General features: G+C 46.8%; 1 protein-coding gene across 3 annotated transcripts in view; it reads left to right on the top strand.

Moving 5' to 3' along the window:
- Positions 1–11058: 11058 nt before the first annotated feature.
- Positions 11059–13747, top strand: part of PBXIP1 (PBX homeobox interacting protein 1) — a 60152-nt gene continuing 57463 nt past the window's right edge. For all 3 annotated transcript variants that reach the window (XM_077255616.1, XM_077255625.1, XM_077255634.1), the window contains exon 1: positions 11059–11242. The gene's annotated coding sequence lies outside the window, so the exon portion shown is untranslated. The remainder of the gene's footprint in view (positions 11243–13747) is intronic.

Consider the following 13747-nt stretch of genomic DNA (forward strand, 5'->3'; position numbering starts at 1 on the left):
AACTGTGCCTCCAACTACTGGTAATGATCCAAACCCAAATTGGCTGTCTCAGTCCAGCCCGCAGACTAAGACAGCCGTGGGACTGGAAACGAGGTCAACAGGTCGCACTGTGCCCACCAGCTCTCTGTCTCCATCTGTGCACTTATTTGGTGGAGGGGCCTCCGGCCACTTCCTCCACCAATCAGCGTGTGAAACAGCTGACACGATGACGTCATTTTATCGCGTCAGCTGTGTACTGCGGAGAGTCAGCGCACCAGAGGCAGAGAGGGAAGAAAAGCGCCGGGGAACGGGACCTATGCGAGTATGTGGTGTTATTTTTTTCCCCATGTGTGTGGGATGTTTGGGTGGGCATGGGGAGGCTATGGGGGTGTCATGCTGCACATGGGGATGACATGGTGCTGCACATGGGGGTGACATGGTGCTGCACATGGGGGTGACATGTTGCACATGGTGCTGCATATGGGGGTGACATGGTGCTGCATATGGAGGTGACATACTGCATATGGTGCCGCATATGGAGGTGATATGCTGCATATGGGGGTGACATGCTGCACATGGTGCTGCATATGGGGGCAACATGCTGAACATGGTGCTGCATATCGAGGCAACATTCTGCACATGGGGAGGCTATGGGGGCGACATGCAGTGTATATAGGGAGGCTGTGTGGGCTCATGCAGTGTGTATGGAGGCTGTTGGGCTCATGCAGTGTATATAGGGAGGATGTGTGGGGCTCATGCAGTGTATATAGGGGAGGCTGTGTGGGGCTCATGCAGTGTATAAAGGGAGGCTGTGTGGGGCTCATGCAGTGTATATAGGGAGGCTGTGTGGGGCTCATGCAGTGTATATAGGGAGGCTGTGGGGCTCATGCAGTGTATATCGAGAGGCGGTGTGGGGCTCATGCAGTGTATATAGAGAGGCTGTGTGGGGTTCATGCAGTGTATATAGGGAGGCTGTGTGGGGCCCATGCAGTGTATATAAGGAGGCTGCGGGTCTCATGCACTGTATATAGGGAGGCTGTGTGGGGCTCATGCAGTATATGGGGAGGCTGTGTGGGGATCATGCTGTGTATATAGGGAGGCTGTGTAGGGCTCATGCAGTATATAGGGACGCTGTGTGGGGCTCATACTGTGTATAGGGAGGCTGTGTGGGGGGCTCATGGAGTGTGTATAGGGAGGCTGTGTGGGGCTCATGCAGTATATGGGGAGGCTGTGTGGGGCTCATGCTGTATATATAGGGAGGCTGTGGGGCTCATGCAGTATAAGCAAAAGGTGGCTACTTTGAAGAACCTAGAATATAAGACATAATTTCAGTTGATTCACACTTTTTTGTTCAGTATATAATTCCACATGTGTTAATTCATAGTTTTGATGCCTTCAGTGTGAATGTACAATTTTCATAGTCATGAAAATACAGAAAAATCTTTAAATGAAGAAGGTGTGTCCAAACTCTTGGTCTGTGCTGTACATCACACAGTAGATGCCGATGCTGCTGTATATACATAATACAGGAGATGCTGGGGCTGCAGTGTATACATCACACAGGAGATCCAGGGCTGCAGTATATACATCACACAGGAGATGCTGGGGCGGCTGTATATACATCACACAGGAGATGCCTGTGCTGCTGTATATACATCACACAGGAGATGCCGGGGCTGCTGTATATACATCACACAGGAAATTCTGGGGCAGTTGCTGTCGTCGGTGGGACTAACTGCCCACAATGAATGTCCTAGTAATGGCTGGCGTCAGGACGTAACCCTTCAGTGCATGCACGGCAGTGTTCTGTAGTGAACGCTATGTATAAATGCTTGCGTTGTAAGGAGAAGTGAAAGGGTCATGAGATGGCAACTGCAGCCACCAGCCCAAGCACTGTGGTACCTGGGAATCTGCCCTGCGGACGGAGAACAGGGCATTGTGTCTCGGAGGTTCCCCATCCCAGCTGTAAGGGAGACACTGAAGAGCGTCAGTCTGGGTTCCTTCATCCTTCAAGAAACTGTTCTCAAGATCTCTGCTTATTGTCAGTGAATGAAAAGCACCATCCTGAGCCAAGCAGCTGCGATATCAACAAGCAGAGGAATTGGGGAAGGTAAGGAATTGTAGCGGTCGGGCCCTTTAAGCCATGTGTAAATGACAGCTGAGCGGGGCCATAAATAGCAGCGTCCGTCCTGCCGAGTATTAATAGCTGTCGCTGGCCGGTATTTAGTATGCAGCTCTGCTCTGATGCTGCCTCACGACCCCCTATTCATGGACAGTCTAGAGCTGTGTAACACTGATGTCCTGCCCGTGTCCCCACAACAACCACTGCCTGCTATGTGCACCCCTAGTGTGGGGAACTACAGGTCCCAGCATGGCCCCGTGCAGGTGTGCCCATAGCGGCACCAGGGCGACCATACTCCTATACCAACTGTACCAAACAGGAGAGTGTCCCCCCAGAGTGCACCACTACTCCCATCATCCCCGACCCTGGAGCTGACGATCTAATCTATCACACAGTGTATCACTACTCCCATCATCCCTGACCCCGGAGCTCACAATCTAATCTCCTATCACACAATGTATCACTACTCCCATTATCCCTGACCCCGGAGCTCACACTCTAATCTCCTATCACACAATGTATCACTACTCCCATCATCCCTGACCCCGGAGCTCACAATCTAATCTCCTATCACACAATGTATCACTACTCCCATTATCCCTGACCCCGGAGCTCACACTCTAATCTCCTATCACACAATGTATCACTACTCCCATCATCCCTGACCCCGGAGCTCACAATCTAATCTCCTATAATAATAATAATAATAATCTTTATTTTTATATAGCGCTAACATATTCCACAGCGCTTTACAGCTTTGCACACATTATCATCGCTGTCCCCAATGGGGCTCACAATCTAAATTCCCTATCAGTATGTCTTTGGAATGTGGGAGGAAACCGGAGTACCCGGAGGAAACCCACGCAAACACGGAGAGAACATACAAACTCTTTGCAGATGTTGTCCTTGGTGGGATTTGAACCCAGGACTCCAGCGCTGCAAGGCTGCAGTGCTAACCACTAAGCCACCGTGCTGCCCATCATCCCTGATCCCCCAGAGCTCACAATCTAATTTCCTATCACACAGTGTATCACTACTCCCATCATCCCTGACCCCAGAGCTCACAATCTAATCTCCTATCACACAGTGCATCACTACTCCCATCATCCCTGACCCCAGAGCTCACAATCTAATCTCCTATCACACAATGTATCACTACTCCCATCATCCCTGACCCCGGAGCTCACAATCTAATCTCCTATCACACAGTGTATCACTACTCCCATCATCCCTGACCCCAGAGCTCACAATCTAATCTCCTATCACACAGTGTATCACTACTCCCATCATCCCTGACCCCAGAGCTCACAATCTAATCTCCTATCACACAATGTATCACTACTCCCATCATCCCTGACCCCGGAGCTCACAATCTAATCTCCTATCACACAGTGTATCACTACTCCCATCATCCCTGACCCCGGAGCTCACAATCTAATCTCCTATCACACAGTGTATCACTACTCCCATCATCCCTGATCCCCCAGAGCTCACAATCTAATTTCCTATCACACAGTGTATCACTACTCCCATCATCCCTGACCCCAGAGCTCACAATCTAATCTCCTATCACACAGTGTATCACTACTCCCATCATCCCTGATCCCCCGGAGCTCACAATCTAATCTCCTATCACACAGTGTATCACTACTCCCATCATCCCTGACCCCAGAGCTCACAATCTAATCTCCTATCACACAATGTATTACTACTCCCATCACCCCTGACCCCAGAGCTCACAATCTAATCTCCTATCACACAATGTATCACTACTCCCATCATCCCTGACCCCGGAGCTCACAATCTAATCTCCTATCACACAGTGTATCACTACTCCCATCATCCCTGACCCCGGAGCTCACAATCTATTATCTTATCACACAATGTATCACTACTCCCATCATCCCTGACCCCGGAGCTCACAATCTAATCTCCTATCACACAGTGTATCACTACTCCCATCATCCCTGACCCCGGAGCTCACAATCTAATCTCCTATCACACAATGTATCACTACTCCCATCATCCCTGACCCCGGAGCTCACAATCTATTATCTTATCACACAATGTATCACTACTCCCATCACCCCTGACCCCAGAGCTCACAATCTAATCTCCTATCACACAATGTATCACTACTCCCATTATCCCTGACCCCGGAGCTCACAATCTATTATCTTATCACACAATGTATCACTACTCCCATCATCCCTGACCCCGGAGCTCACAATCTAATCTCCTATCACACAGTGTATCACTACTCCCATCACCCCTGACCCCGGAGCTCACAATCTAATCTCCTATCACACAATGTATCACTACTCCCATCACCCCTGACCCCGGAGCTCACAATCTAATCTCCTATCACACAGTGTATCACTACTCCCATCATCCCTGACCCCGGAGCTCACAATCTATTATCTTATCACACAATGTATCACTACTCCCATCATCCCTGATCCCGGAGCTCACAATCTAATCTCCTATCACACAATGTATCACTACTCCCATCATCCCTGACCCCGGAGCTCACAATCTATTATCTTATCACACAATGTATCACTACTCCCATCATCCCTGACCCCGGAGCTCACAATCTAATCTCCTATCACACAATGTATCACTACTCCCATCATCCCTGATCCCGGAGCTCACAATCTAATCTCCTATCACACAATGTATCACTACTCCCATCATCCCTGACCCCGGAGCTCACAATCTATTATCTTATCACACAATGTATCACTACTCCCATCATCCCTGACCCCGGAGCTCACAATCTATTATCTTATCACACAATGTATCACTACTCCCATCATCCCTGACCCCGGAGCTCACAATCTATTATCTTATCACACAATGTATCACTACTCCCATCATCCCTGACCCCGGAGCTCACAATCTATTATCTTATCACACAATGTATCACTACTCCCATCATCCCTGACCCCGGAGCTCACAATCTATTATCTTATCACACAATGTATCACTACTCCCATCATCCCTGACCCCGGAGCTCACAATCTAATCTCCTATCACACAATGTATCACTACTCCCATCATCCCTGATCCCGGAGCTCACAATCTAATCTCCTATCACACAATGTATCACTACTCCCATCATCCCTGACCCCGGAGCTCACAATCTATTATCTTATCACACAATGTATCACTACTCCCATCATCCCTGACCCCGGAGCTCACAATCTATTATCTTATCACACAATGTATCACTACTCCCATCATCCCTGACCCCGGAGCTCACAATCTAATCTCCTATCACACAATGTATCACTACTCCCATCATCCCTGACCCCGGAGCTCACAATCTATTATCTTATCACACAATGTATCACTACTCCCATCATCCCTGACCCCGGAGCTCACAATCTATTATCTTATCACACAATGTATCACTACTCCCATCATCCCTGACCCCGGAGCTCACAATCTATTATCTTATCACACAATGTATCACTACTCCCATCATCCCTGATCCCGGAGCTCACAATCTATTATCTTATCACACAATGTATCACTACTCCCATCATCCCTGACCCCGGAGCTCACAATCTATTATCTTATCACACAATGTATCACTACTCCCATCATCCCTGACCCCGGAGCTCACAATCTATTATCTTATCACACAATGTATCACTACTCCCATCATCCCTGACCCCGGAGCTCACAATCTATTATCTTATCACACAATGTATCACTACTCCCATCATCCCTGACCCCGGAGCTCACAATCTATTATCTTATCACACAATGTATCACTACTCCCATCATCCCTGACCCCGGAGCTCACAATCTAATCTCCTATCACACAGTGTATCACTACTCCCATCATCCCTGACCCCGGAGCTCACAATCTAATCTCCTATCACACAATGTATTACTACTCCCATCACCCCTGACCCCAGAGCTCACAATCTAATCTCCTATCACACAATGTATCACTACTCCCATCATCCCTGACCCCGGAGCTCACAATCTATTATCTTATCACACAATGTATCACTACTCCCATCATCCCTGACCCCGGAGCTCACAATCTATTATCTTATCACACAATGTATCACTACTCCCATCATCCCTGACCCCGGAGCTCACAATCTAATCTCCTATCACACAGTGTATCACTACTCCCATCATCCCTGACCCCGGAGCTCACAATCTAATCTCCTATCACACAATGTATTACTACTCCCATCACCCCTGACCCCAGAGCTCACAATCTAATCTCCTATCACACAGTGTATCACTACTCCCATCATCCCTGACCCCGGAGCTCACAATCTATTATCTTATCACACAATGTATCACTACTCCCATCACCCCTGACCCCGGAGCTCACAATCTATTATCTTATCACACAATGTATCACTACTCCCATCATCCCTGACCCCGGAGCTCACAATCTATTATCTTATCACACAATGTATCACTACTCCCATCATCCCTGATCCCGGAGCTCACAATCTAATCTCCTATCACACAATGTATCACTACTCCCATCATCCCTGACCCCGGAGCTCACAATCTAATCTCCTATCACACAATGTATCACTACTCCCATCATCCCTGACCCCGGAGCTCACAATCTATTATCTTATCACACAATGTATCACTACTCCCATCATCCCTGACCCCGGAGCTCACAATCTAATCTCCTATCACACAATGTATCACTACTCCCATCATCCCTGATCCCGGAGCTCACAATCTAATCTCCTATCACACAATGTATCACTACTCCCATCATCCCTGACCCCGGAGCTCACAATCTATTATCTTATCACACAATGTATCACTACTCCCATCATCCCTGACCCCGGAGCTCACAATCTATTATCTTATCACACAATGTATCACTACTCCCATCATCCCTGACCCCGGAGCTCACAATCTAATCTCCTATCACACAATGTATCACTACTCCCATCACCCCTGACCCCGGAGCTCACAATCTAATCTCCTATCACACAGTGTATCACTACTCCCATCATCCCTGACCCCGGAGCTCACAATCTATTATCTTATCACACAATGTATCACTACTCCCATCATCCCTGATCCCGGAGCTCACAATCTAATCTCCTATCACACAATGTATCACTACTCCCATCATCCCTGACCCCGGAGCTCACAATCTATTATCTTATCACACAATGTATCACTACTCCCATCATCCCTGACCCCGGAGCTCACAATCTAATCTCCTATCACACAATGTATCACTACTCCCATCATCCCTGATCCCGGAGCTCACAATCTAATCTCCTATCACACAATGTATCACTACTCCCATCATCCCTGACCCCGGAGCTCACAATCTATTATCTTATCACACAATGTATCACTACTCCCATCATCCCTGACCCCGGAGCTCACAATCTATTATCTTATCACACAATGTATCACTACTCCCATCATCCCTGACCCCGGAGCTCACAATCTATTATCTTATCACACAATGTATCACTACTCCCATCATCCCTGACCCCGGAGCTCACAATCTATTATCTTATCACACAATGTATCACTACTCCCATCATCCCTGACCCCGGAGCTCACAATCTATTATCTTATCACACAATGTATCACTACTCCCATCATCCCTGACCCCGGAGCTCACAATCTAATCTCCTATCACACAATGTATCACTACTCCCATCATCCCTGATCCCGGAGCTCACAATCTAATCTCCTATCACACAATGTATCACTACTCCCATCATCCCTGACCCCGGAGCTCACAATCTATTATCTTATCACACAATGTATCACTACTCCCATCATCCCTGACCCCGGAGCTCACAATCTATTATCTTATCACACAATGTATCACTACTCCCATCATCCCTGACCCCGGAGCTCACAATCTATTATCTTATCACACAATGTATCACTACTCCCATCATCCCTGACCCCGGAGCTCACAATCTATTATCTTATCACACAATGTATCACTACTCCCATCATCCCTGACCCCGGAGCTCACAATCTAATCTCCTATCACACAATGTATCACTACTCCCATCATCCCTGATCCCGGAGCTCACAATCTAATCTCCTATCACACAATGTATCACTACTCCCATCATCCCTGACCCCGGAGCTCACAATCTATTATCTTATCACACAATGTATCACTACTCCCATCATCCCTGACCCCGGAGCTCACAATCTATTATCTTATCACACAATGTATCACTACTCCCATCATCCCTGACCCCGGAGCTCACAATCTATTATCTTATCACACAATGTATCACTACTCCCATCATCCCTGACCCCGGAGCTCACAATCTAATCTCCTATCACACAATGTATCACTACTCCCATCATCCCTGACCCCGGAGCTCACAATCTATTATCTTATCACACAATGTATCACTACTCCCATCATCCCTGACCCCGGAGCTCACAATCTATTATCTTATCACACAATGTATCACTACTCCCATCATCCCTGACCCCGGAGCTCACAATCTATTATCTTATCACACAATGTATCACTACTCCCATCATCCCTGATCCCGGAGCTCACAATCTATTATCTTATCACACAATGTATCACTACTCCCATCATCCCTGACCCCGGATGCTCACAATCTATTATCTTATCACACAATGTATCACTACTCCCATCATCCCTGACCCCAGAGCTCACAATCTAATCTCCTATCACACAATGTATCACTACTCCCATCATCCCTGACCCCGGAGCTCACAATCTATTATCTTATCACACAATGTATCACTACTCCCATCATCCCTGACCCCGGAGCTCACAATCTATTATCTTATCACACAATGTATCACTACTCCCATCATCCCTGACCCCGGAGCTCACAATCTATTATCTTATCACACAATGTATCACTACTCCCATCATCCCTGACCCCGGAGCTCACAATCTATTATCTTATCACACAATGTATCACTACTCCCATCATCCCTGACCCCGGAGCTCACAATCTATTATCTTATCACACAATGTATCACTACTCCCATCATCCCTGACCCCGGAGCTCACAATCTAATCTCCTATCACACAGTGTATCACTACTCCCATCATCCCTGACCCCGGAGCTCACAATCTAATCTCCTATCACACAATGTATTACTACTCCCATCACCCCTGACCCCAGAGCTCACAATCTAATCTCCTATCACACAATGTATCACTACTCCCATCATCCCTGACCCCGGAGCTCACAATCTATTATCTTATCACACAATGTATCACTACTCCCATCATCCCTGACCCCGGAGCTCACAATCTATTATCTTATCACACAATGTATCACTACTCCCATCATCCCTGACCCCGGAGCTCACAATCTAATCTCCTATCACACAGTGTATCACTACTCCCATCATCCCTGACCCCGGAGCTCACAATCTAATCTCCTATCACACAATGTATTACTACTCCCATCACCCCTGACCCCAGAGCTCACAATCTAATCTCCTATCACACAGTGTATCACTACTCCCATCATCCCTGACCCCGGAGCTCACAATCTATTATCTTATCACACAATGTATCACTACTCCCATCACCCCTGACCCCGGAGCTCACAATCTATTATCTTATCACACAATGTATCACTACTCCCATCATCCCTGACCCCGGAGCTCACAATCTATTATCTTATCACACAATGTATCACTACTCCCATCATCCCTGATCCCGGAGCTCACAATCTAATCTCCTATCACACAATGTATCACTACTCCCATCATCCCTGACCCCGGAGCTCACAATCTAATCTCCTATCACACAATGTATCACTACTCCCATCATCCCTGACCCCGGAGCTCACAATCTATTATCTTATCACACAATGTATCACTACTCCCATCATCCCTGACCCCGGAGCTCACAATCTAATCTCCTATCACACAATGTATCACTACTCCCATCATCCCTGATCCCGGAGCTCACAATCTAATCTCCTATCACACAATGTATCACTACTCCCATCATCCCTGACCCCGGAGCTCACAATCTATTATCTTATCACACAATGTATCACTACTCCCATCATCCCTGACCCCGGAGCTCACAATCTATTATCTTATCACACAATGTATCACTACTCCCATCATCCCTGACCCCGGAGCTCACAATCTATTATCTTATCACACAATGTATCACTACTCCCATCATCCCTGACCCCGGAGCTCACAATCTATTATCTTATCACACAATGTATCACTACTCCCATCATCCCTGACCCCGGAGCTCACAATCTAATCTCCTATCACACAATGTATCACTACTCCCATCATCCCTGATCCCGGAGCTCACAATCTAATCTCCTATCACACAATGTATCACTACTCCCATCATCCCTGACCCCGGAGCTCACAATCTATTATCTTATCACACAATGTATCACTACTCCCATCATCCCTGACCCCGGAGCTCACAATCTATTATCTTATCACACAATGTATCACTACTCCCATCATCCCTGACCCCGGAGCTCACAATCTAATCTCCTATCACACAATGTATCACTACTCCCATCATCCCTGACCCCGGAGCTCACAATCTATTATCTTATCACACAATGTATCACTACTCCCATCATCCCTGACCCCGGAGCTCACAATCTATTATCTTATCACACAATGTATCACTACTCCCATCATCCCTGACCCCGGAGCTCACAATCTATTATCTTATCACACAATGTATCACTACTCCCATCATCCCTGACCCCGGAGCTCTGCATGTGAAGGGAAGGAGGATAACGTTAAGCGCAATAGAGGAACATGCAAGCCTGATACTACCACACTCCCATCATGCCGCCCGGCACTGTCCACTCCTCTCTCCCGCTCGGCAGCATCTGCAGCTGGCATCCACCTGTCGCTGTGACTTACTTCTGGCACGTGCAGGGTTAATCATCTTCCTGTGAGGTTGCTAGAGGGGTGGCAGATCCGCCCCATGGTAACTTGTTGCTCTCTGGCTATTAGCGATTGGTCCGGTGGGGTCATGTGTTTCAGGGTCTGCGGCTGCAGAAGTTGGAGGAAAGTGACGGAATCGTAAAGAAGAGGAACTGAGACTCTGAGGGCGACGGAGGCGGACACTGGAGCTCCGGGGGCTACAGGACAGAGGTGAGGGGCCACAGAATTCCCGGGGGCCACAGGACAGAGGTCAGGGGGCTACAGACTCCCTTGGGGTCAAGGACAGAGGTGAGGAGGCCACGGAATCCCTTGTGAACGGAGGTGAGGAGGCCACATACTCCCCGTGGGACAGAGGCGAGGGGGCCATGGAATGCACTACCTAAGTTAATACGATTAATCCCCAATCCCCACAGTTTTAAGCGTGCCCTAAAAACGCATTTGTTCTGGCCTACCGCCTCAACGCATTAACCTAACTATCCCTGTGTGGCCTAATAAAAAAAAAACAAACACATAATCAGGTTCCTTGCATCGTGTTCTCATACACTTTATGCAGTTAATAGCCTCTGTGTCTGTATTGCTACATACTTAGGCAGTTAACTGGTTCATGCAGCTTTACATGAACACCCGAGCCTTACACTATGGCTGGTCCAAATAACTAAAGCAATTGTTACCATCCACCTCTCGTGTCTCCCCTTTTCCTCATAGTTTGTAAGCTTGCGAGCAGGGCCCTCATTCCTTCTGGTATCTGTTTTGAACTGTGATTTCTGTTATGCTGTAATGTATTGTCTGTACAAGTCCCCTCTATAAGTTGTAAAGCGCTGCGGAATATGTTGGCGCTATATAAATAAAATAATAATAATTATTATTATTATTAATATTATTATTATTATGGTTCAGTGATGGTCAATGGAACAGATCTGTTTTCTTTCAGCCGGGGACGTGGGCCCTTAAGCTGGCATCCTGTAGAATGACAAATCTGTGTCCCTCATGATGGAGCCTAGATGTCTTGGCTGTGTCCTGTAGAAAGTCTATGGTTGTTTGGATGTATTTCTGTATGTGGAGATATCTTTTACAGAGGCGCATATATCCTCTTTTCATAGTTAAGGCTGGTTTCACACTTGCGTTTTTATCTGCAGCGTTTTAAAAAAAAAAACGCATGTGGTGAAAAAACACATGTAAACGCGTTTAAACGCTGCGTTTTTTAGACGCATGCGTTTTTGCATGCAGAAAAAAAACCGCGGCGTTTTGCCGCGTTTACATGCGTTTTTCCTGCGTTTGCGTTTTTTAAACGCATGCTGAGAAGTGTGTGACAGCTGCCAATCATCAAAATCAACTAGAAAACCCACTATAAACAGAAATAGCTAGGGTTAGGATCCCTAGTAACCCTAGGGACCCTAACCCTAACCCTAACCCTAGGGATCCTAACCCTAACCCTAGGGATCCTAACCCTAGCCCTAACCCTAGGGATCCTAACCCTAAGGGTTAGGATCCTAACCCTAAGGGTTAGGGTTAGGATCCCGAGGGTTAGGGTTAGGATCCCGAGGGTTAGGGTTAGGATCCCTAGGGTTACTAGGGATCCTAACCTTAGGGTTAGGGTTAGGATCCCTAGTAACCCTAGTGTTAGGGTTAGGGTTTTCTTGTTTTTTCTTGTGTTTAGGGTTAGGGTTAGGGTTTTCTTGTTTTTTCTTGTTTTCTTGTGTTTTTCTATAAAAACGCATGCATTTTTAACGCAAGCAAACGCATGTGCTTAAAAACGCATGCGTTTACATAGACAGCTATACATTTTTTTGCTGCGAATAAACGCATGCGTTTTTTTGCGGCAAAAAAACACCGCTAGAAATTACTACAGGTTGCATTTCTGCAACTAAACGCACGCGTCAAAACGCATGCGTTGCCGAAAACGCGTCAAAACGCATGCTAAAAAACGCATGCGTTTTTTAATGTTAAGTATAGAAAAAAAAAAACGCATGCGTTTTTAGCGCTAAAACGCTGCAGATCAAAACGCAAGTGTGAAACCAGCCTAACAACTGTCATTCAAACCAGCATCCAAAGGTAAAGGGGAAGAATGGTGACTAGATCAACTAGGATTCTTTAATTATTTAATCTATTTGCATAGTCTTTCCTCTGTTTAGCAAGTTACCACGCTAGCTGGCCTAGACAATGTGTATTCAATGTATCCGCAAACATCATTGTTCAGTTATCCTGCGTCTCAGTCATCCAGGATAATGGCACAATATGTTACATCAAATGTCAAATTTCAAGTCAATATTACAGGCTTAAATGAACAAAAGCCTGTGTCTTCTTGACCAACCAGAAAGAAACACACACATTCAAAAGTCAACATATAGATCTATTCCTTCTGGCTTACTGAAAATAGATAAAATGCTGTGTCGTCACAGATGGGTTGACTTTATGATAATGCATTGGTTTTGTTGTGAAGTTGGGTATAACGCACGTGGTTGTGGAACCACTGTGCCGCCATCCGAGGAGAGCCTGGAGAATCGTAACTAAGTGACCACTTGGTTCTTCACTAGAGTGTAGAATTGGACCTAGAGGGATGCCAGGTGCCACTCCAGGACAGACCCTGGAGCTGCAGCAGCTGACCCCCTAATAGGTGTAGGGAAGCAGGGATGGACTGGGAGAGTCATGACGGCCAGGTATTGGATAGCAGGAGGATGGATACTGCACGCCTGGTAGACGGGACAGGAACTGGAA

Source organism: Ranitomeya variabilis, chromosome 1 (genome assembly GCF_051348905.1).
Source record: "Ranitomeya variabilis isolate aRanVar5 chromosome 1, aRanVar5.hap1, whole genome shotgun sequence".
In the NCBI taxonomy this organism is placed as follows: domain Eukaryota; kingdom Metazoa; phylum Chordata; class Amphibia; order Anura; family Dendrobatidae; genus Ranitomeya; species Ranitomeya variabilis.